General features: G+C 41.6%; 1 protein-coding gene across 8 annotated transcripts in view; it reads left to right on the top strand.

Annotated features, from left to right (window-relative positions):
* LOC101731038 overlaps nt 1–25,211 on the top strand; it is a 63,226-nt gene that overhangs the window by 16,478 nt on the left and 21,537 nt on the right. For 4 of the 8 annotated variants that reach the window (XR_004219481.1, XR_004219484.1, XR_004219482.1 and 1 more), the window contains 3 exons: nt 2,411–2,576; nt 19,375–19,471; nt 23,132–23,288. The gene's annotated coding sequence lies outside the window, so the exon portion shown is untranslated. The remainder of the gene's footprint in view (nt 1–2,410; nt 2,577–19,374; nt 19,472–23,131; nt 23,289–25,211) is intronic. The other 4 variants (XR_004219485.1, XR_004219480.1, XR_004219486.1 and 1 more) reach the window with 2 other exon arrangements.

The following is a 25,211-nucleotide window of genomic DNA, read 5'->3' as shown; positions in this document are numbered from 1 at the left end:
TAGGAATTATGAATAATAGCTGGCGCTAAAGAAATAATGAACAGCTTGGCACATTCAAGAGGGAAAGATAACCGTACTCAGATTATAGAGGGGAAAATGCAGGACCAGTACCTTTGTCCAGAGGACCCCAAATGGGAAGATGAAAATATCCTCTGGGCAGGGAATCACTCGAGTCTTCTCTTTCCTTTGCTGTTTTTCTCCCTTTGGTATCGCTGATATTGTTTTTATTCACCAAAGTCGCTTGCAATACTTACCGCTATGGGAAGAAAAGAAAATAAAGGATTGTGAGCATGAGAATATTAGGGGCAGTGGACCCTGCCGCCTCTGGAACCCCAGGAGAGTAGGGAGCCCATTGGAACCAGACTGATAAGCAATATCAATACAGCATTGCAAAACTGCTCCTGTTTTAAATTTGGGGGCCTTAAAATGAAGAATAGTACAGATCCCATAATGCACTGTGAGGTTTTCAATCTTTTTCAGACTATAATTAGAAGAAAATGAGCCTGACAGCTCGTGTGTGTGTGCTATTTAGCTAACAAACATGATGGTCATCCAGGATGCAGACTTTCCTCACTGGCTCTTGTAAAGGGCCTTTATCTCCCATGATGCACTCCGATGTCAGGCATAAGAGGTAGTTAGCATTGGTTTGCCTCTAATGTCAGAGCTGGCTTATGACAAGACTGCAGATCCCATTGTGCACTGAGAGCAGGGATCATCTCAATATCCTCAAAGAACCTGCTTCTCCCTGCACATAACCAACATGTCTGTTCCCCATAACCTGCTCTACTCTGATTAGTGCCCCTGCACCCATAACACAAGGGATCCTAACACTTTCGCATTTATTCTACTAACTGTACTAACTCTTCCTTATCCATCATCCACTCTAGTGCTAAGGCTACTGACCGTTGCTACGGTAACTGGGACCCTAGCGTCCAAATGGCAGTTACAGCTAAAGAGAGGTAGATTAAATGGCCTCAGAGTTAAAAAGCAGCAGTAAGCAAACACAAAATACACAATGTTTTAGAACTTCAACTGAGCCACAGGGGATGCTGGGAAAAGTAGTACAGCTATAGCTAGAGAAGCAGAGGTTTAGGGTCAATGAGACAGTGATTATGATTTTCTACTGCATTTTTGTTCTGCAGCTCTGCACATTAAATTGAAATGGGCTTTTTTTTGAGGTGTCACTCCTGCTACCAATGGCATACCCCATAATTAATATATAAACACACTGACAATTTCCACAAGAGCAAGCAATGGGTTCAATTTTGGGGGCTTTGGTGCCAGGGAGCAGTTTTGGGATCTTTGACTCCACTGCCCAAGCTACTATAAAAGCTACTATAAAAAAGTTGCCTAAAATGTAGCCCCCTTCCATTTTGTCAGGCAAATATTATTGGTTAAGATGACAGAAATTTCCGACAGACAACATTAAGACAAGCATCTCCCCAGGCAATACCAATAGGAGGCAATGGGGTGGCAATTTGGGGGAGTGTGACCCCAATAATAAAGCTACTATAAATCATGGGTGCCAAAACCCCCAAATTGCCCCTTGTATCATTGTCTTAAATATGGCCCCCCTCCCCAGTTTCTTAATCTGCTCCACTTACCTCTGAATCCAGAAATGGTATAACTGCCGTTTGTGAGAGCCGTTGGTGATGTCACTGAAGCACAATAACTGCCAAACTGACACATACTCAGATACATACAGGACTGTGTTTGGCTGTATAGTGAGACTTGGGAACAATTGAGCTTGCCATATAAACCAATAGGGGTGATAATAAGGGGCAGATTTACTAATGCACGAACGTAATGATCGGTATTTTTGAGCCTTTTTCGTTGCTGACGTGACTTTTTAGTTTGTCCCGCAATTTTTTTTCGCCGTTATGACTTTATCGTATATTTTCTCGGATTGGTTTTTCCGCCGTCTACAATTGCTCAATACGAAAAAAATTGCGACAGCGGCGAAAAAGTCGCACAAAATACAATAAAGTCGTGATGGTGGCGAAAAAATCTCGCAAAATACGAAAAAACGCGACAGCGCCGAAAAAGCCGCAAAATTTTCCTTTCCAATCCGATTTTTTCCCATTCGGGATTCGGATTCGTGGATTAGTAAATGTGCCCCTAAGGGTTTTACCATTACTCTGTACAGCCTTCCTTGTGCCTTTGGCTGTCCTCATTAGTTTATGTATTAATAATAGTGTCATTATTTGTATTAAACTTTTTGTGTTCAGCCCATCAACTATTCATATCCCATTCTTATTTCCAAACTGCTGAGTGGTTGTTAGGGTATTTAAGCTCTAGCAACCAGGCGGCTGCAGTTCCAGAGAAGAGAAAATCCAAATTGTGTTAGAATGTTGCCATCTGTATGATAATATGGGTAAAGTTTAAGCTGAACTGTCTGTTTAACTTCCAGGTGGGATCTCTCTATGGAAGATAAAGGCACAGAATCGCAGGTGCATGATGGGAAAGAGACAGATTCCCACATTTGAATCCTGAGCGAGAAGGAGCCATGTGAGCAAGTCGTATTGTTTGATGCTTTTGAACAACCCTAGCAGACTGTACCAACATGCCCCCTGCAGGTAAGTACAAGTACAAACACCCTGGCACCTCACTCTTCTGGGTGCTTTCAAAAGCTCATTAAAATATTTGATTAAATATTTCGCTTACATAGTAGGATCTTCCTTTGTGTACTTTTGGATTTTTACCATATGTGAGTGACATAAATGTTGCTGTGGCAATTCCACATTGGTGGGTGTGTGTGGGGGGGTCGCTGGGAATTGTAATTTATCAAGAGATGAGACAAATAAACACTTCCCAATCCACATTTCCGTAATATAATTCTACCCCCGCATAATGGCCAGTTAGTTTACCAAATAATTATAAGAATTAATGCTTAGAATCTCAAGCACATATCTAATACATGCGGGCAGGCAAGGGCTGTAATTGCCAAGAATGTATATAATATGTTCTTTGCATTAGGGTGCATGGGGTGGTTCACTTTTAAGTTAACTTTTAGTATGTTATAGAATGGTCAATTCTAAGCAACTTTTCAATTGGTCTTCATAATTTGTTATAGTATTTTTTTATTTGTTATAGTTTTTAATTACATAGTTACATAGGGTTGAAAAAAGACCAGTGTCCATCAACTTCAACCCATCCAAGTAAACCCAGCACACCTAACCCACACCTACCAATCTATACACTCACATACATAAACTATAAATACAACCACTAGTACTAACTGTAGATATTAGTATCACAATAGCCTTGGATATTCCGATTGTTCAAGAACTCATCCAGGCCCCTCTTAAAGGCATTAACAGAATCTGCCATTACCACATCTCTAGGAAGGGCATTCCCCAACCTCACTGCCCTCACCGTGAAAAACCCCCTACGCTGCTTCAAATGGAAGCTCCATTCCTTTAATCTAAAGGGGTGGCCTCTGGTGCGTTGATTGTTTTTATGGGAAAAAAAAAACATCCCCATCTGCCTATAATCCCCTCTAATGTACTTGTACAGAGTAATCATGTCCCCTCGCAAGCGCCTCTTTTCCAGAGAAAACAACTCCAACCTCGACAGTCTCACCTCATAGTTTAAATCTTCCATCCCCTTTACCAGTTTAGTTGCACGTCTCTGCACTCTCTCCAGCTCATTAATATCCCTCTTAAGGACTGGAGCCAAAACTGCACTGCATACTCAAGGTGAGGCCTTACCAGGGACCTATAAAGGGGCAAAATTATGTTCTCATCCCTTGAGTCAATGCCCTTTTTTATACAAGACAGCACTTTATTTGCTTTAGTAGCCACAGAATGACACTGCCTGGAATTAGACAACTTGTTATCAACAAAAACCCCTAGATCCTTCTCCATTAAGAAAACCCCCAACAAACTACCATTCAGTAGATAGTTCGCGTTTATATTATTTCTACCAAAGTGCATAACTTTGCACTTATCAACACTGAACCTCATTTTCCAGTTTGCTGCCCAGTTTTCTAATTTTGTCAAATCGCTCTGCAAAGCGGCAGCATCCTGCATGGAACTTATAGTTTTGCACAATTTTGTGTCATCAGCAAAAATAGAAACAGTACTGTCTATGCCCCCTCCAGGTATTTAATTGCTTTCTTCACTGACCCGGCAGCCAAAAAACTATTGCTCTGTGAGGCTAGCAACCAAATACCTGCTAAAACTCCAAACTGGAGAGCTGCTAAACTGGAAATGAAATAACTAAAAACTTACAAATAATAAAAAGGGAAGACCAATTGCAAATTCTCTCAGAATATCACTCTCTGCCATACTAAAAGTTAACAGCCCCTTTAATAGCTTTAACCTCTGCACCGGAGCAATGGCAGTTAATATCTAGGCTGTTGTAGCTTGTTTCCTAATGATATGTGGGACATAAGGTGCTGCAAATTGGAAGCTTTGGGGTAATTTTCAAAAATTTGTACTAAACGTGCCAAAATTATTCATATGTCTTTAAAGCAAAGCTTAGCAGTGCAGTGTGATTGAATAACCTTCAGCTTCATCTGCAAACTCTTAAATCACCCAGTTTCTGGCTGAAATTGGCTGTGTGTGCCTGCACCCAAGACAAAGCAGTGCTTCCGGGTACAGGCGCTCAAGTGTAGGGGCGGATTCTCAGCCGCCATTTATCTGCAGGCCAAGGATCCGCCCCTTGTGACACTTGCCTTAAACTTTTTGCATGTACCTGTCGGGGAATCACAGCATAACAAGTACCTTGTGTGAGTGTGGTGTTGGGGGGCCAGGTGGAAAATTAAGAGGAGGACTGTTTATGCCGGGGAAGCATACACAGTGTGGGTGGGGGCAGGCGGAAGTAAAAATGGTAGAAACGAAAAGGTGGGGGAAAATGAGTAGTGGAAAGAAAAACAGAATGCAGTTGCACAGAATTGAGAAGACACTGTATCATTGGACAGAGGACTAAAAGAACTGGGTCAACTGTACCATAGGGTAAAAATAAGGGGAGATGCCATGTACAAATAAATACATTGATATGGCAGATAGGGAGGAGAGCAGGATGAGTTAATGTGACACTAGGAGAAAGGGAAAGATGAAGAGAATGGAAAGAAGGTAGAGCAAGAAGAGAAGTTTTAGGGAAGGGGCACCTGAAGCAGTGTTTGCCTGTGTATTTTACCCAGGCAGAGGAAAGTGGATCTGCTTCTTCCCATAGCTCCATTCACAGGCAAAAATGCATGCTTTTCAGGTTTCCACGCTTATATCCACTTCATGTGACCCCAAATGTGACCCCAAATAGGCCAATGCCATCATCGGCCTGTTTGGGGTCACATGAAGTGGATATTAGCGTGGAAACACAAAAAGAATGCATTTTTGCAGTGATATCCACCGAAGCTGTGCCTTTGAATTGAGCTATGGGAAGGAGCACACAGCTTTCCACCGCCTGGGTGAAAACCATAGGTAGAGGAAAGCTGACAATCTGCTTCATGTGTCCCGGCCTTAAGGGTAAGGGCAGACAAAGTGAAGAGAAGTGGATCTGCTCCTGTACGCTTCCAAGTTTGGCTGCAAAGACAGGCACAGCTGTGTACAGCTGCACTGAGTGCAGCAGAGCAGAGATTGGCCCGAAAAACACACAGCATGTGACTGATCTCTGCTCCGCTCTGCCTGGTGTAGCTGCACTTGGGCCGAAGTTGTGCCTGTCAGTGCAGTTAAACCCGGAAGCGTATAGGAGCAGGACCACTTCTCTCCACCTGGCTACAAAACTCATGTGAGAAAAGTGGGGCCTACGCTTGGTGTGCCTTTGCCCTAAAGGGGTTTTGAGGAGATGAACATCAGAGAGATACTAAATAAGGCAAGGGATGAGGTAAAGGTAAACACAAGTCAAGAAAAATGGGCAGGAATAAAAAGCAAAGTGGGAAAATAGAACCGAGAGGGATCTGAGAAGATAACATGTAATTGGTAATACCCTGAGCCCCCACTTCTGGCAACTGGCATTGCTGCTTTATACCTGAGACCCTAGCAGTTGTTAAACCACATCTGACTGCACTGTTTCTGAGCAACTGAAGGATTACTTGTAAAAAAAAGGCATGATTGGTAGCCACACAGTGTGCTTGAAATCCCCTAAAGTGGTCCTCTGGCCAATAGCTGTGCTGAAAAGTATAGCTTCAGCGTAAGTGCAGGTACACAGAGCAGAGAGTGGCCAAAAAATACACGAAAGTAGGAAGCTGTACTTAGAGGTGCAGATACACGGGGATGCGGAAAGCAGCAGACCCCCTTCTCTCAGTCTGCAAAATGATGCCCATGTACCCATGGCCTAACAAGCAAAGGTAGTGCCTGTTGGGCAATCATGGATGCACATGGGGAGATTATTTATATAATTAAACTGACAAACAAACTAAATCCATGATTGACCAATGGGCATTAACTTTTCTAGTAATTTGTACAGTATTTGTTTAGTAGTATAATGATATTTACTGTAACCCTGAACTATTTCCGCTGTTTCAGTGTTACTATTGCTACAGGGCATTTATATCTGTATTTATTGGGGCAAATTCTAACTTAAGGTCAGGACTTTGACAATGATATAACACGCGCAGTCTGCTGTAATTCTGCCCTCCTTTTTGATGTGCCTTCATAACACCAGTCTGTGTTTTAGGAAGACATATTTGCTGACCCCTATTTGTTTTCATGGGTGCCGTTTGCTCCAGGGCATTCACGTGGTGCCAGGTGCTCTAGCTCACAGTGGCGTAACGTAGAGCACTGTTGGAAGAATGATTGTTAATATCTGATTGATTGATGTGGTTTACTTGTCTGGCACCAACTTGGAGTAGCAAATGCACGTGGGGCAGTCTTCAAAGCAAAGTAGATGTTTGGGGGGCTTATTAAATCATTGGATGTTTGTACTGGCATAGATACTGCCATCATTAAGGGCAGTGACACACGGGAAGATTAGTTGCTGCAATGCCATCCCAACGGCTAGAATGTAAATCGCTGGTGGGATGGCATACGTGGCGTCGCGATTTGCCGAAGTCGCCTTGAGAGGATAGCGAATCGCCTGCAACAACGAAGATTTGTCGCACAGTGACTAATCTTCCCATGTGTCACTGCCCTAAGAACCCATAATTCTGCACAAGGTGGGACACAATAGCCTTCCCCCTTCTGTAACTCCAAGTGACAGCTGGCTGAGGGAGTGGTGACCGGTTGGATTTTTCCTGTTTCACCTTGTATGTGTCTGTGGGGGAGTGATCGGCAGTGGGCTCTTCCTCTCTCTTGTGCTGCCCCTGACTACTTTAGGAATGCCATACTGACTATAATTAATAATAATTGGTGGGGCTATTACACAATGTAGTGGAATGAAAGGGATAGCTAGAGAATTTCACAACATTCCCTACATGATCTGAATGTATTGCTGCACTGTATATGACTGCGGTGTAAGTTTCCTCTATAGACACGATGGAGGAAATTAGTGCACCCGCTGCCTGCTCAAGCAGGTGTGCACGTGCAAGTGGGCACGGAGGGCATGCACATAGTTTGCAGTGCGCAATGGGCCCTTCAAAAGACTTTTTTGCGGGAGGGCCCGGTGCCACTTTATTACGCTGCTGACACTGAGCCATGCTATAGACAAAGGGGATATTTGACAAGATGATTTCTTTCAGTATAACAGATTGTCTGTATCAGAACTATTATATGTAAAAACGTGTAATGCAGTTTCTTTATCTGTCCCCCTATATCCACCTATATCCCTCACCCAGAACATGTGGGATGATGTTGGCCCCTTCACACTGTAGTTCTTAGAAAGATTTTATTCATTGTGGCCATAGGGCACCCTGGGTCTCCCTGCCCCTTTGATCAGCCTTTGGATGCTTCCAGCCAGCTAGTACCCAACCTCTAGAGTTAATCCCAGTGCTAAGCATCTCTAGCTTATGTATTTGATGGCACAGAGGCACACATTTGGCTCAGTATAATCGGCCCTGGACTGTTTACCAGGAATTGGTCCTGTAGCTATTAGGAGTTATGCAAAATGAACAGACTATAATCCTCTACAGCCATATTTCCATACCATACCAATCAGTGGTTCAGGCTCAAGATTGGGGCACTTAGCCAGTCAGGGCCTGTTCTGATCCATCTTCCAGTTTTTCAAAGCTAATTACTGACTGATTGCTGTTGGTAACTGGACTTGTATCATTCAGGAGCTATGATATTAAATGAGCCCTATAACTGACAGACTTTGCACTGAAATTGTGCAATATGTTTAGCGTTTTTTTTATCTATTTGTAAATGTGCTACATTAATAAAAAGCCTTTTGTAACTAAATAGCCCATCTCCCTACAGAAATATATTCTGTTAGGATGGAGAGGTTTAAAAATGTATAGGGGGACGGTCTCCTTTTCTATTCAGTTATTGTTTTAGGGCAGTGTAAAAGATGTGCCATTGACCTAAGGCGCCATTACTTTTCTGTCTAAATGACCCTATAGTTAGGGGTTGGATAGGGTGCAGAGTGCAGGAGGTCTCAATTTAAATGAAGTTATCTCTCTGACAGACATACATGAAGTGCCCCATCACTTCTGGCCCAGTGCATGAGTTGCCAGGTTGACATGGTCGCAGTTCAGGGCATACTTTGTTCCTGAGTTAAGTTGGTCCAATTTGCAGTGGATGTAAGTTTCTGGATAGTTTGGAAGACATTGCCGTATATTGTATTTCCAGTAGAAGAAACCAATAGTGGATTCAACATAAGATCAAAATCTCCTCCCAATATTACCAGGCCTTCAGAAATTGTTGGAAGGTCCTTATTTAGCCTTGGTTTGGTGAGTAAACAGGAGCAATTGTTATCATCATTTCTGCAAAACCTTTAATAAGCAGGTATCTCCCTTCGATATCATTCTTCATATCACTGAACCTTCATATCATTCAAACCGTTTAAGTAAAAACACAACATCTCAGAGAGACATTTCTAATATGTGTTACAGCAGGGGTGGCCAATACGTCGATCACGGTCCACCACTCGATCCCCCTGTGGATTTCTGGTGGACCATGATGAAGCCGGGGGTGCGGAAGTGCTGTGTGAATGCGTACATATGCTGTGTCACGTACGTGCACATTCATGCCATTCCGGGGTCTTCAGTCGAGCGCGAATGTAAAAAGTTTGCCCCCTCCCCGTGTTATACGTAGCCATTAAAGGGGTGGTTCACCTTTAAGTTGAGTTTTAGGATGTTATATTGCTAGCATCTTTGCAATTGGTTTTCATTATTTATTTTTTTATAGTTTTTGAATGATTTGCCTTTCTTTTCTGCCTCTCTCCCACTGTTAAATGGGGGTCACTGACAAAAACTAATGCTCTGTGAGGCTACAGTTTATTATTTTTCCTTTATATTACTTATCTTTCCATTCAGGTCTTCTCTTCATATTTCAGTCTTTCATTCAAACCACACCCTGGTTGCTAAGGTAAATTTGAATCCTAGCAACCAAACAACTGCCAAACAAAAACTGAACTGAAAAAATGAAGAAGACCAATTGCAAATTGTCTCAGAATATTACTCTCTACATCAGTGATCCACAACCAGTGGTTCGTGAGCAGCACGTTGCTCACCAACCCCTTGGATGTTGCTCCCAGGGGCCTCAAAGCCGGTGTTTATTTTTGAATTCCTGGCTTGGAGGCAAGTTTTGGTTGCATAAAACCCAGTGTAATTGATAAAGAAAGCCTTCTATAGGCTGCCAGTCCACATAGGGCCTACCAAATAGCCTATTATAGCTCTTATTTGCACCCCCAGAACCTTTTTTCATGCTAGTGTTGCTCTCCAAATCCTTTTCCATTTGAATGTGGCTCACGGGTATAAAAGGTTGGGGACCCCTGCTCTACATCATACTAAAAGTTAACTCAACCAGCAACCAGGCAGTGGTTTGAAAGAGAGACTGGAAAATGAATAGGAGAGAGACTCATACACTAATGAGGACCAATTGCAAAGTTGCTAGGAATAACTAAAAGTTAACTTAAAGGTGAACCATTCCTTTAATAACATTCCTTTTGTCAGTTGGACTTGTCAGCTTACAGATTTTCGGGTAGAGGTAAGGGTGGGATAAAGGGGTAAGCTAATATGTTATACAGGGGTTCAGTAACGTGCTGCTGCAGACTTTATGGGGTTCATCCCCTTGGCTGGCAGGTAATGGCTGCAGTTACAGTTGGGGGGTAAATGATTGCTTCTCAGGATGACGTGGCACTTAAGTGTATGGGCGTCAGGAGCCAATGCCAGGCTGCAATCAGCTTTCCCTACAGGAATATTATTTAAGTCAGTGAGAGAAGGAGGAATAAACAACACATGGCAGGTATACCCAATAACCAAACCAATAACAAAGTTGTGTAAAACCTTACAGACAAAAGATTTTGGTATCTTATGTATTCCTTCTTCCTTATGGCTGTAACCTGCTGAGATCCTTTGCAGTCAGTCCTCATGAAAAAGTGGTTCTGACACTAAAAACTATGCTTCAGAATATTAATGTACAATAAAAGTTCCCTATAGGTCATGTTGATCTTTTTCACTGAAAGGGCTCCTTTTGTAAGTAATTCTAACTTGAAGTTCCTAAACCTGACTGTTTTGCCAACCTGACTGTCTCAGCCTGACAGTTATAGCTTCTAATGCTAATGGTCTCCTGCTGCACAAATATGGCAGCCCCCTCATAGAGGAACATGGGGAATCAGATCGATAATATAAAAGTAGGGATTTATTGAATCAAGGATTCTGTTTGGGAATCGGCCAAGATTCAGCCATTTTCAGCAGGTTTCGGATTTGGCTGAATCCATGCCTCTGGCCAAACCAAATCATTAAAATCATGTGACTTTTTGTCACATAAACACACGGAAGTTAAAAATGTTTTACCATGCACAAAGCACATGGTTGTCTTTAAAGCAAATTAGGATTCGGTTCAGTATTCGGTCAGATCTTTTGTAAAGGATTCGGGGTTCAGCAGGGTCATAAAATAGTGAATTGGGTGCATCCCTATATAAAAGCATTGGGCAAATACTTTTATGACAAAAGTATAAATAATATGCATAGACAATGTTATGATAGGTATAAAAAAGGGTTTAATTTGTGGTGTTAGTATCTCTTTAAGTGCCCATTTCTAAGTTGCATTGAATTAGAGGGACTTTAGGCGCTCACTGGATCCCTCAGTTTTGGTTTGGATTAGTCACTTGGAGCCATTCTTCTTGGAGAGTAAAGTCCATTGCTTGTGTGCTGCAAGGTTTAGCAGACCATTCCGCTAGGCTGACTTGGGGTAGTTGTCATTCGGTGACAGAACAGATATACAAGTGTACATCTCAAACTTACCTTCTAAAGCCAACATCAGAAATATGTTGCAGGAGGTGACGGCCACTATAAAGGGGGAAATACAAGACATATAAAGGGGGAAATACAAGACATAACAAAAACATATGCTTACTCTGACAGCGCGCACCGACGACCTAGAACATAACATAAGTAAGTGCACAACTAATCAGAAAACCATATATATGCATTTATAACAAAACAGTATTATTCTTGACCTCCAAAGACAGTTGGAAGATCAGGAGAACAGAAGTAGGAGAAACAAGAGGTCAGTAACCTCACATATAAGGCCTGTGTCATTAAACTCTCCCAGGATCTCTCTAGAACCATGTTATCCAAGCCACTCACTGACCTGAGGGAGAAGAATATTCCTTACAGATGGGACTGTAGCAGTGATTCACACGCCCACTGACACTGCATCTACCAACCAATTATGTTTCCCCAAATTAAAGGTGCATTGCCCTTGTTAAACTATTTCAGCCAAGCGGAACTCCCCCAGTAAATCTACTGCGGCACATTGTTTACACTTTACTTTTGCTATTCAGCTACTTAGTTAGCTGGACTGTTCCCCCTTCCTAACCTCTCCTTTCCCGTATTTCAAGCTACCAGCAAGTGTCAGCATAGTAATCTAGTAGGGCATGTAGAGTCAACCCACCAGAATGGCTGATCTAACAAATACAGACTGTACTGTCCTTTTCTTTAATGAACCTGTCAAGCAAGGAAAGATTCTATGAGCGTAAAAAAGCAAAGCCATGATAGTGATCATCCAAGAGTCTCATTTTAGAAAACCATTCTTCAACTATGACCCATAAGTCGTGTCCCCATATATCCATGAGCAACAATCCCACAAAGAAAGCCGCTGGGGTTCTTACTTTTATTCATAAGGACCTACCATTTAAACATATAGACACACTTTTTGACACTGAGGGACAGTTCTTAATGATTAAAGGTAAATTAGCTGACCAGATATGTACAATTGCAAATGTCTATGTTCCCAATTCAGGGCAGATTTCCTATATTAGACATTTTTGAAAACTTTTTAGAAAACTTAAGTGAAGGTTTAATAATACTAGGTGGAGACTTTAATGCTACAGTGAACCCATTAGTAGACTTTTCCTCTAAAAGGAGTAATATCTCATATAAAGGACTCAAAGAGGCCAAAAACCTTTTAGCAGAAATGCAGCTGGTTGATGTAAGGCGGGCATTAAACCCAAAAAAAGGGAGACTTTACTCATTTTTCTAAAACATTCACAGTTTATTCAAGAGTTGATTATATATTGGCTTCACAACAATATTTTCATATTCCCACCTATCCGACCATTCCCCAGTTAGACAAAATGTACAATTCCACGGACACCCAAATTTTAACGACTATTATATAGAGCAGATACAATCATGGATGGCCCAAATAATTCATAACAATTCTTCAGCAGAGATCTCGTCGGCAACGTTCTGGGAAACACCAAAGTGTGTGTTGAGAGGCCTCCTGATTGCGCTTGGCTGTAAAAGAGTAGATGATAAAGAAGTATGTAAGTTACTAGGCGGCATAACTGTTTTAGAGCAAACACACAAAGTGATTCTAGCACAAAACACCTTAACTACACTGGAGAGCAAAAGGCTACAACTGAAAACATTACTTAAAGGACATGTAAATCCCACACACAAAAATTTAATCAGCCTCTTTTAAATCCTTCAGTACCTGCCACTCTGGTTGTCCAGTGGTTAAAAGTAAAAGCCGCCATACATGCAACTCGTTTTGTACGATATTCGGTGCCTTTATGGCAGCTCGACGAGACGACCAATATCGCTAAGGCTATGGATATCGGTCGTCTCGTCAATTGGACAGGTTAAAAGATTTTGATCGGCGTCCGAGAATGTGGTTCCCATAGAAACTCAGCTCTAGACCGATTTCCTATTGTTCCTTTTTGATGATGACACTGTGTGCATGATAATAATTAAGCTAGAATGAACCAATATGGATACCTACGGTTTTATTTTATGTTCCAATGTTTTAGAAGCTTTAAGACAGAACATAGAAAAGATAGAAAGCATAAAACCCTGGTGGGCATTTTATTAGGCACCTCTTCTTTATAAAAACACCAGCAAAGGGTACTTTCCATGTGCCATTGTATCCCCCACTGCTGATTCAAGGTGGGCACAAGCACAGTACAGTAAGATCTGATAAATCTGCGGTAATGCCCCCCCAGGGCAGCCCAAAGGATACCAGGGAGAAACTGGCCCACAGGTTTAAGCTTTTATCCATTTTTAAGGTACATTAGAAAAATACCCCTTCTCTGGAAAACTCATGCTCCCACGTGTTATATAGAAGCCATACCTGTACTAACACAAGAGTCTTGTATTCTGTTCCACTATCTAATACTAATTCCCAAGGAAAGAAAACTAATGTATTAGTTACAGTTATTCCAGGAGGGTGAAACAATGAATAATAATTGTGCTTCTGAAAAACAAGATAACGAGCTACTCAATTAAAGTCGGGTTCCCTTTCAGATTGTCTTTCTTGTCACTCTGGCATCCATGTTTCATTCTGTTCCAGAAGCAGTGTATGCTCCCCCCTTTATCAGACAGGGGGTATTTGCATACCAAGTTTAGAACCCCCTGTAAATTCGACAGGGGGTATTTGCATACCGAGTTTAGAACCTGCACTGTGGCATAAGAACCCAGATCATTCAGGATCTGAACCTGCACTGAGACACGACAATGACATGCAAATGCTATCTGCTTTGTGCCACCGGACGTGGTAACGTAATACCAGCTGAAAAGCCGTAGAACTGCACTGAATTTTATCCAAATACCCTCAAAGAGTTACAAATTGGTTTTTATTCTTGCCAGAGCTATTTGGCTCCCATAATCTCTCCAGAGGACTCCCAAGTACAAAAGCCTGCCATTTTTGCTATGGAGAGCTCTTATAAAATACCGTTAACACTTTGACACTAAATACAGTTTGATCAGGTCCTGTTACATAATGAGAAGGCGGCCAGTGCTCAGTTTGCCTTTAAAAATTATTTTTACAAAAAGAGTTGTTAATACCACACTTTGGCCCTTCATTGTATGTGAGTCCTACACTGCCTTTTAGGGCTCTGGCACACGGGGAGATTAGTCGCCCACGACAAATCTTCTTGTTGGCGAGCGACTAATCTCCCTGAAATGCCATCCCACCGGCGAAAATGTAAATCGCCAGTGGGATGGCATACGCGGCGGCGCGATTTCCCTGAAGTTGCCTTGAGAGGAAACTTCTGCGATTTCAGGGAAATCGCGCCACCGCGTATGCCATCCCACTGGCGATTTACATTTTCGCCGGTGGGATGGCATTTCGGGGAGATTAGTCGCCCGCCAACAGGGAGATTTGTTGCGAGCGACTAATCTCCCCGTGTGCCAGAGCCCTTAGCATTCTAAGTCTATAGTGCAATTAAAATCAATTGTGACTGAGTAGTAAGACCATTTTTCCCTTGAAGGATCTGAATTGCACTACAGACTTAGAATGTTAAAAAGCAGTGTAGGACTCACGTACAATGAGGGGCCTCGACGTGGCACGTGAGCTTACATATTTTAGCCAAAGTGTGGTACCAACGCCTCATTTTTTGCAAAAATTATTTTTAAAGGCAAACTAAGTGCTGGCAAACTTTCTCCTTCTGTTTGTATACAAGTAATGGCTTTTTATTGTTTATAGCAGCTGGTCAACTCCAGAACATGTGTTAGACCCTCAGCAGAGAGTCAGAACAAATACAATTGAATTTCCCTGCAGCCACAAACAATATTGCTCCATATAATGTTCCACACAGTGGTGCATTCAATATTGATGTCTGTATGACTAAATAGCTGATCATACACGCGCCGATATAATCGTATGAAATGCAGTTTTGTATGATTTTCAGACTGTGTGTAGGCTCTGAATTATCGCCCCAATAATTTTAATACCTTGGCAGTCGGTTGTTCAGACAATTTTGGCCAGATAACAATAAAATCTGTGCTCGTATTGTGTATCTGGCGATATCATTGGGGGACCTACAGTGCATTTCCAGGAAGTCACTTTCGTACGATTGGTGTCAGGGAACCTTCTAATAAATGCATATTGTTGGGGTTGCATACATTTCACACTAATTTGAAGAGGCCATATGCCCTGCTTATAACAGCGTAGTGCACTTCTGAGCAGTTTTGCAACTTACATTCATTATTTTTTAGCAGGTTTTACACTTCTATCATGAATGTGTTACCTGGGCACCTCTCCGCCGGTCAGCCTGGGCAGAACAGCAAAAGCTTTATTTTACTGAAGCAGAAAATGTTATATGTCGTTTCCCTGTGCAGTTCTGTCACTCTCATCACAAACTGCTAATGAATGTAAATTGCATAAGTGCTCAAAAACAGATGTTTCATGGCAGGGCATACAGTGTGTCCCATTTACCTGCAGTGCAGCCCTTATCACTGTATTCTCTACTAGTTCCACTGAATTTTTTATATTCATTTATTATATTAATTGTTCCTACTGAAACCCAGGATTCCTACATGTATTGAGAGACAGGACATCTAACAGATTATTTGGAAAGTCAGTGACCCTTCTAATAAATGCAAGCGGCTGGCACAGATAGCAATTCAATTAGAATAGTGATGAGCAAATTTTTTCGGCAGGCATGGATTTGCAGCGAATTTCCGCATTTCCGCATTGGCAAATTGTTTTGCGTAACTTCCGTTAAAATTCGGCGCACGGAATTTTTTTGTCGCGGTGTGAAATTGGGCACAGTCACATCAAATCGGGTGCTGTCGCGTCAAAAAGGGGCATGGTCGCTTCAAAAAAGGGCGCGGTCGTGTAAAAAACCCGCGGCCGACAAAAAATAGACTTGGGCGACAAAAAAAAAAAAATTGCGCGACAAATGCGTTTCACAAATTTTTCGCCGTTTCGCAAATTTTATGGCGAAGTGAAACAGGACAGATTTGCTCATCACTAAATTAGAACAGAATTGTGTACATGGCAGTCAGATTGTAAGGTGAGCTCATTAATTACACAAGTGTTCCCTGTGCCCTTGGGTGTGGGCTTACATACCCCTATGGGCTTTGATCTGGATGAGCAATTTTTAAGATGCTCTACACAAGCAATATTAAGTGACTGTACCCTTTAGTATTTACTATGATGTAGACACATATTGCCATTTGAAAAAGAGGCAGAATGGAATGGCGATTAATTGAAAAAACTATAAAAAAGAGATTTGAAAACTTGCTGAGAATAAGAAATGATATAACCCACTAAAAGTTAACTTAAAGGACAAATACCCCTTTACGAATTCAGAAGAGCAATCTCAAGTCACCTATGTTGAGCTTTGTGTATCACACAGCAATATGGCTGGGTTAAGCTCAGCAACTAGAGATCCTCTGCACTCGCCCATTATCAATATATATAGGATATTATGATATTCTGTGCATTGAGCTACCAAGAAATGCCCTCCCCTTTAAGCAAAACGGGGATTGTTTGTCCATATATTGCAATATACTTCAAGCTGGCCAACTGCGTCAAAGTCATCCCTGGTCTGGCCAGTCCTACACTCACTTTTATGTGGCTCATTTAGAATTCTACCGATACTTTAACTGATTCATTAAGAATTCTACTGATACTTTTATCTGATTCATTAAGAATTCTACTGATATTTTAATTTTATTCATTAAGAATTCTACTGATACTTTAACTGATTCATTAAAGGTGGCCATACACGCACCGATAATATCGTACGAAACCTAGTTTCGTACGATATTCGGTGCGTGTATGGTATGTCGGCGAGTCGACCGATATCGCAGGAAGCTGCTGATATCGGCCGACTCGCCGATCGGACCAGTTGGAAAATTTTGATCGGGCGCCATAGAAGGCGCCTGATCAAAATCTCCCTTCAGCGCTTAATCGGCAGAAGGAGGTAGAAATCCTATTGTTTCTACCTCCTTACCTGCCGATTCAGCCCTGAAGGGTGTGTGGCGGATCTGACGATGTTTCGTGCGACCGATGGTCGCACGAAACATCGTCACATCGCCACGTGTATGGCCAGCTTAAGAATTCTTCTCATCGTTTAATCTGATTTATTAAGCATTCTACTGATACAATACACATATTTTTGCATGGCTTCCTTAAATGGAAATACAAACCCACAATATATAAATGGTACATATGCCAAAGTCATTTGCACTGGACTATAGTTATACTGTGCATAAAGTCCCAGCAGCTGCCACATACAGAGAAGGAGGCACGCCAGATAATATAGCGACAGATCTCATGACATTGCATTGAGAGAAATTGACCTATAAGTGTATAACCCTTATTAATATGCCCAGGCTCGGAGCCAATGTGATGCCCCAGGCAGCACTAACCTGTGTCAAGCATTTACCCTTCTGTGATGTGGCTAGAAAAAGAGCCCCCCGTGCCCTGTCATCTGTCTATATCCTGCCTAGTTACACCCAGTTATCATGGATTACCTGTCACTTTCCCAGCAGCTGCCCATCTTCTATGGAGAGCGGGTGCAAGGCACAGTCAGTTGCAGAGAAGCAGCGATGGGTGCAATAAAAGAGGTGCTGGCTTGGCTGCCCAGGGGGTATCAGAGCTGCTATACAGGGTATTGACCAAGTCCAGAGCTACTGAGTCGGAGCCAGCACGGAGCTGTCACTCCCATGCCCAGTGCTAGCGCGGTACGATCAGTTGTTTATCAGCTTGGCTACTTCGTGTCCGAAGATGTTGACCACAACACCAAGCGTGCTTAGCTGGTTTGCTTATATGTAGCTGGAACTAGATGTGGCTTATGTGGCTAAGGGGCAGCAGCATTAGGGGCGCTTGTGTGTTGGTGACATAGAAAGAAACTATATATCAGTGTGGAACTGCTGTTCTGGTTGCACCATGTGAGAATTCCTACCCAAAAAAGTCCCCACTGAAATGACTCTGTACAGTTGGGACAGCTTTAACCAGACTGTGCCTATAAACTGGGCCTGTCCAGCTGAGCTCTGCCTGCCCTTACCATTTAGCAGGGGCCGGGTTGGCAAGGGGGCAGCATTACGAATGGGTGCAGGGGCTAATGGCTGGTACTCAGTGCTGCGGAACACAGGAGAGCAACACTGTAAGGAGATTAGTAAAATTAATATGTGTCCAATAGTCATGAGCAAATCCTTGACATTTTGTTCTGGCGAACAATTTGTGAAACTGCTGAAGAAATTCGCCAAATGTGGTTACCTATTTTTTTTTAGGTGACTGCAAAATTTTCTTCTCTTGGCGAACTTTTTTCATGGCAAAATCAGCAAATCTGTAAACAACAATTTTGCTACTTCAAAAATGTACAGACAGAACATCTTGCTTACCATGATAACAAAATGGAATCTTTGCATTATTCACTTATTCCTTAACAATATTACAAATGCTTTTGTTTGTATGACTTAGACTGATCATTTCTTATAGCTGAAAGGGCCATAGATTATTGCAGCTTTACCATGTGGGCTGTGATGTTCCGTATGAATGGAAACTTATGCTTTTTCATAAACTGATTGATGTTACTGATTGATGTTCTGGGTAGCGCCAGGTATGGATTTGCAGCATAATTCTGCATTTCACCATCACTGGATTTTTTTTTGCAAAACGGGCGCAAAATTTTGCTGTGGAAATTTGTCGGTTTCATCAAAATAGGCGCAGTCTCGTTACATTGGGCACGGTCGTGTTAAGAAAAGTTGAGGTTTGCTAATTTTTCGTTGAAGCAAAACAGGATAGAGTCGCTCATCACTAGTTCTGGGTTTTAAAGCCTGTCTATAGAAATCTTATTAAAGGAAAACTATGCCCTACAGACAATGTAGGCCTCTATAAAAATATATTGCATAAACAAGCTCAAATCTGTTGGTTAAGTATTCATTCTTGGGGTATAGTTTTCCTTTAAATTATGCTTAATCTATGGCACTTGTCTAATGCATTCTAAGGATCAAATTGTACCAAGTAATACATTGTAATTATACTGGAACGTATACAGGTCAAAAGTACTTTATCATCTGAGAAATCCTGCCCTGCTGTACCTACTCTACAAATGTGTTTTAGCCTTTGTGCATCAAGATTTATGTCTTTTTTTTAGACTGTACATCATTGCAATCATTCAAGCATAGATGAGAGTATTATGCACATGTTGTAAAGCATTTTGGCTCCCTGAAGTGCATTGTCTACTATGAAAGGTTTGTATTTAGCCCTATTTTACACCTGATTCTACAGGGGCACCTTCTTTTTTCCCAGCACAGTCTCTCTCATAGGATGGAGGGTTTTTTAAGGGTGAAGTGACTTCTACTTTTAAAATGTCTCTTGGTTCTCAGTCTCTTCCAGCACCTGTCAGAAAGTTGGCTGGCTTCTAAAAAAAGCAAAGACATGACAAGCACATAGGAACAGGTTGGCCGGCTAAGGGATTGTACACAGGCCGCAGAGAAGGGATGAAAGAAGCCACTGCTTCCCCTAAAACCTATATAATTATCTATTGATTTAACTATTTACTGATGATTGACAAGAGGTTCTAAATTATACCTTTGGCTTGGAGTTTTCAAACCCAACTGTGTGCAATGTAGGGGTCAAATATTTCCAGCTACAGTTACTGTTTATTCAGCCAGGCAGCCATTACAGACATTCCTGTAAACCCTATAAATCCTTATCATATCCATAATCCCACTCATACGTGTAATCCCGGCTCCCGTCACACATATAATCCTACTCATACATGTAATCCCGGCTCAGTCACACATATAATCCCACTCATACGTGTAATCCCAGCTCCCGTCACACATATAATCCCACTCATACGTGTAATCCCGGCTCCCGTCACACATATAATCCCACTCATACGTGTAATCCCGGCTCAGTCACACATATAATCCCACTCATACGTGTAATCCCAGCTCCCGTCACACATATAATCCCACTCATACATGTAATCCCGGCTCAGTCACACATATAATCCCACTCATACGTGTAATCCCAGCTCCCGTCACACATATAATCCCACTCATACGTGTAATCCCGGCTCCCGTCACACATATAATCCCACTCATACGTGTAATCCCAGCTCCTGTCACACATATAATCCCACTCATACGTGTAATCCCGGCTCCCGTCACACATATAATCCCACTCATACGTGTAATCCCGGCTCCCGTCACACATATAATCCCACTCATACGTGTAATCCCGGCTCCTGTCACACATATAATCCCACTCATACATGTAATCCCGGTCTCAGTCACATATATTATCCTATTCATACGTTTAATCCCGGCCCCAGTCACAAATATATAATCCCCCTAATACCGTATATACTCGAGTATCAACCGAGTTTTTCAGCACGAAAAATGTGCTTAAAAACTCATGCTCATCTTATACCCGAGTTTATATTGCATTCGGCTGTGCTATTTCCACTAGAATGCTGTATGCAGAAATATAAAACAGCAACAATCAGTGCAGATGGGTTACAATCTGTTGGGAGAAGTGTTTAGCACTAGTTGCCACTGAAACACATAACACATTAACACTAACTAGAACAGCCAGCCATTATGAGAATCCTAGTAAGGTTTTGGATGTACTATTGTCAAGACAAATATGTTGAGATATGTTGAGATATAAGGCTGACCTAATGCCTTTCATTCTATAAATGGGGAAAAGACCTGCTACTTGAATAAGTTATGTTCATTTCAGCTGCTTTGTCTTTTATATTTATATGTATTACATCTAGCATAGGTCATGGTTTATTGTTCAGGGTCCCATACCTGGTAAAAACAGTTATTGGAAACATCTTATGGCGGCTATACACAGCCAGATCTGCTTCTTTGGCTGAAATATTATAATATTATTTAAAACTGAAATCTGAAATGATCTATCATCTATCTAGCTCAAAGAGATCCAGCACAAATGTATTTTATAAAATCTGCAGCTGCCAACATGATATATTTATGAAGAGTTCACAGGGGGTCACGCTGAGTGTTCTTTTATTATTTATTTGATTATTGAAACTTATCAGTAGCTGCTGCATTTCCCACCCTAGGCTTATACTCGAGTCAATAAATTTTTTCCAGTTTTCTTAGATAAAAATAGGTACCTCGGCTTATATTCGGATCGACTTATACTCGAGTATATACGGTACATGTAATCCCAGTCACATGCACAGCCAGTCACACGTATAATACCACTCATACGTGTAATCCCAGCCTCAGTCACACATATATCATCCCCCTAATAAATGTAATCCCGGACCCAGTCACACACATAATCCCACTCATACATGTAATCTCAGTCACCTGCACACATATAATCCCCCTAATACATGTAATACTGGCCCCAGTCACACATATATAATCCCACTCATACGTGTAATCTCAGTCACCTGCACACATATAATCCCCCTAATACATGTAATACTGGCTCCAGTCACACATATATAATCCCACTCATACGTTTAATCTCAGTCACCTGCACACGTATAATCCCCCTAATACATGTAATACTGGCCCCAGTCACACATATATAATCCCACTCATACGTGTAATCTCAGTCACCTGCACACACATATAATCCGCTAATACATATAATCCCGGACCCAGTCACACATATAATATAATATAATGCCATTTGAGTGGTTTGACATTCCAAAAAATGAAGCATGATGGAATGTGGAAGCCATAAAAATGTTTGCATTTATGGCCAGTATACCCAGAGCCCAGTTAAAAAGCTTTGTGCTTACTGCACTAGAGGACTAATCCAGTGCTCCATTTATTGGCCCCTTTAGTGCCACACTGTTGCATATGCATTGTGCTTTGTTTGTTGACAAGTTTGCATAGGATTAAGCATTAATATCTCTGCTGTGTAGATAGCACTGCTGCTGCTGCACTTGAATTGGTGACCCAACCCCCCCCCCCCCTTCCCATTTAAAATGAAGGACCAATTGAAATGGTACAGGTTTAAACTGTACTGCTAAATATATTTGTCTGAAAATTTTGTTGTAAGGGGCCCCGTGATTTCTGATGGCGGCCCTGGAGCCATCAACACCTACCCTTGAGAATTATAATTAGATGCTTATGGCCAATTCTAGACTTCCCTGTACTGGTGGTTGAGTTGTAGATGGCAGTTTCCTATATTCTGTATAAAGTTATTTTATGTTAGATGTAGGTGTTCATGTGACTGCATTTACTGCCTGGAAGGGAGGGGTAAGTAGACGTCTATGAAGGGTTAATAAAATGCATTGCAGTAAATGTTATGCTTCCCAGTAGCTGAAAGAACATATGATCTCACCAGACAAGGTTTATGATATGAACCTCAATTAATAACTTTCCTTCTCCCAGAACCCATTGCTGTTCTCACCCTACTGCCCTGCTATTTCTAACACCCCCCACCTCTTTTTAATAAGATCTTTAATGGCAGATCAAATCCTTAACCGAGTGCTTGTGTTTGTGGCCATAGTAAAACATGACCCTCTATGACCTGCCTGTGTTGTCTACAAGCTTTACTTGTATTAATATTATAGACAATAGTTTTTGTTAACTATCCTTGGCTTTGATTATGTCAAAGTTTAATTGAGGAAAGTAGAGTGGGCCCAGCATTAGGGCGTTTGAGTGCAAGGTTTTGGGTTCAGGGGCAAATGAGAGCATCAGTAACAGCTGCACAGCTATTCTAAACATTGGGCTGGGTTTCCAGCATCTGCTCCCTTTGCATAATAAATAAATAAATAAAGTTCATTTTCAATGGCAAAACAACATCAACCCACACTTTTTTATTATCATTTCAAGTGTAGCTGGTGATTACTGACATTCTTCTTATACAATGTATTATACAATATTTCCGTTCTGTTTTTCCCTTGTTAGCCCAAGACCGGACCAATGGGGGTGGCCCAGGGAGCCGCCTGAGGGAAAATTTCTGCCCTGGCTGTTGATGATGTGACATTTCTGGAGCTTTAAAATTTGGCAGTGAGATTGGGAACTATTTTTGTGCGGCAGAAGGGGTACAGTCCAGCTCCAAAAAGTAAGAAGACGTTATTCTTGATTATAGACTAATACTCATGAAAGCCAAGTGGTAGTGTGGGTATCCCCATGTAATACTTCATAGTCACTTTGCATAAGAAGACAAAGCAGGTTGTATGAGTTATGGTATAAACTTATCAGCTAAATCACAGACTAAAAGGTGTTTATGCAGATTATTTTTGAATTCCAGCATTAATAGACTGGATTGTACATCTAAAATATTAAGATTGAAGCACATACCAGCTAAGCAGAGTTCTTATAGGTGTAAAATAGTCATCAATAGTGTCTTTGGGATGGGTTAAACAGCCCCCTTTCAGTTCTTGGTATGTAAAGCTTGCCATACATTGAAAGACCTTGCCAAATGAGCAGATCTTTATCCAATATACCCAACCTGAGTTGGCCAATATTGAGCCAATCCAGCTGTTTGGCCCTAGGGCCAAACAATCAGATCATCATTAGTGGTGTTACACGCAGCTCATTGTGGGGAAAAATGCAAGTTGCCCACTGTGCTTGTGGACTTAAATGATTCCTCGTATCTTTAGTATTATCTCTCTGACACTGCTATACAGTGTATTTTAGCAGGGAAGATATGAGTACTGCGTATCTAGTGTAACTGATATGGCTCCTGGGCAGTAAAATACACAGTAAAAATGACACTAGGTGTGAGATATATACTGAGTCTTGTGCAAAGCAGATGGCTGCCGATGAACTGTAAAAGTGAGATACAGGCACGGAGATATAAACTGTATCTACTGTTAAACAGATGGCTGGACAAGTACAGCAACCGCGAGACACGGGCAGCCACTATATCCTAGCAGGGGGGACATAATTTTTGCAATACTAACGCTTGCTTTTGCAGGTAACTTGGTTTTGTAGCCTTTATTATTGAGTATTAGCTTAATCTGGCTAACCCAAATATATTTTTTATCTAGTATAGAACCTGTAACATGCATTTTAATGCAACAGTGTGACATAGGCAGTGCCATATTTACCATGGCTAGTGTGGGACACATATCATGGCCTTTAATATAACAGCAAGATGCAGGCAGTGCCATATATACTGCATCTAGTATAACCTTGGAGTTAACTTTTATTATAATGTAGAGAGTAATTGGTCTTCATTTTTTATTATTTGTATTTTTTTAATCATTTTACTTTTTGTTCAGCATCTCTTCAGTTTGGAGTTTCAGCAGCTTTCTGGTTGCTAGGGTCCAAATTACCTTAGCAACCAAGGAGTGGTTTGAATTAGAGGTTGGTATGTGAATAGGAGAGGACCTGAATAGAAAAAGTTCTGAAAAGTAACGATAAGAATAAAACTGTAGCCTCACTAAGCAATAGTTTTTTTGGCTGCTGGGGTCAGTGACCCCATTTGAACGCTGCATAGAGTTAGAAAAAGAAGGCAAACCGTTCAAGATCTATAAAAAAATAAATCATGAAGACCATTTGAAGAGTTTTTTAGAACTGACCTTTCTATAACATAATTAAATTTTACTTAAAGGTGAACCACCCCTTTAAATGGTGCCATATATACTTTATCTAGTATGGAACAGATAGCATGGCCTTTAATACTGCCATATATACTGTATCTAGTATGGAACAGACAGCATGGCCTTTAATAGTGCCATATATACTGTATCTAGTATGGAACAGATAGCATGGCCTTTAATAGTGCCATATATACTGTATCTAGTATGGAACATACAGCATTGCCTTTAATAGTGCCATATATACTGTATCTAGTACGGAACAGACAGCATTGTCTTTAATAGTGCCATACAGGCCCGGAACTAGGGGTAGGCAGAAAAGGCAGCTGCCTAGGGCGCAACGATTGGGGGGCGCCAGGCAGGAGCCTCTCCTGCCTACCCCTAGTGTTACTTTGTCATTGCCTCCGCCGCTTGTCATTAGCGGTGGAGGCAATGACCGA

The sequence above is a fragment of the Xenopus tropicalis genome, chromosome 8 (assembly GCF_000004195.4).
Source record: "Xenopus tropicalis strain Nigerian chromosome 8, UCB_Xtro_10.0, whole genome shotgun sequence".
Classification (NCBI taxonomy): domain Eukaryota; kingdom Metazoa; phylum Chordata; class Amphibia; order Anura; family Pipidae; genus Xenopus; species Xenopus tropicalis.
This window is presented reverse-complemented; position numbering and strand designations above follow the sequence as displayed.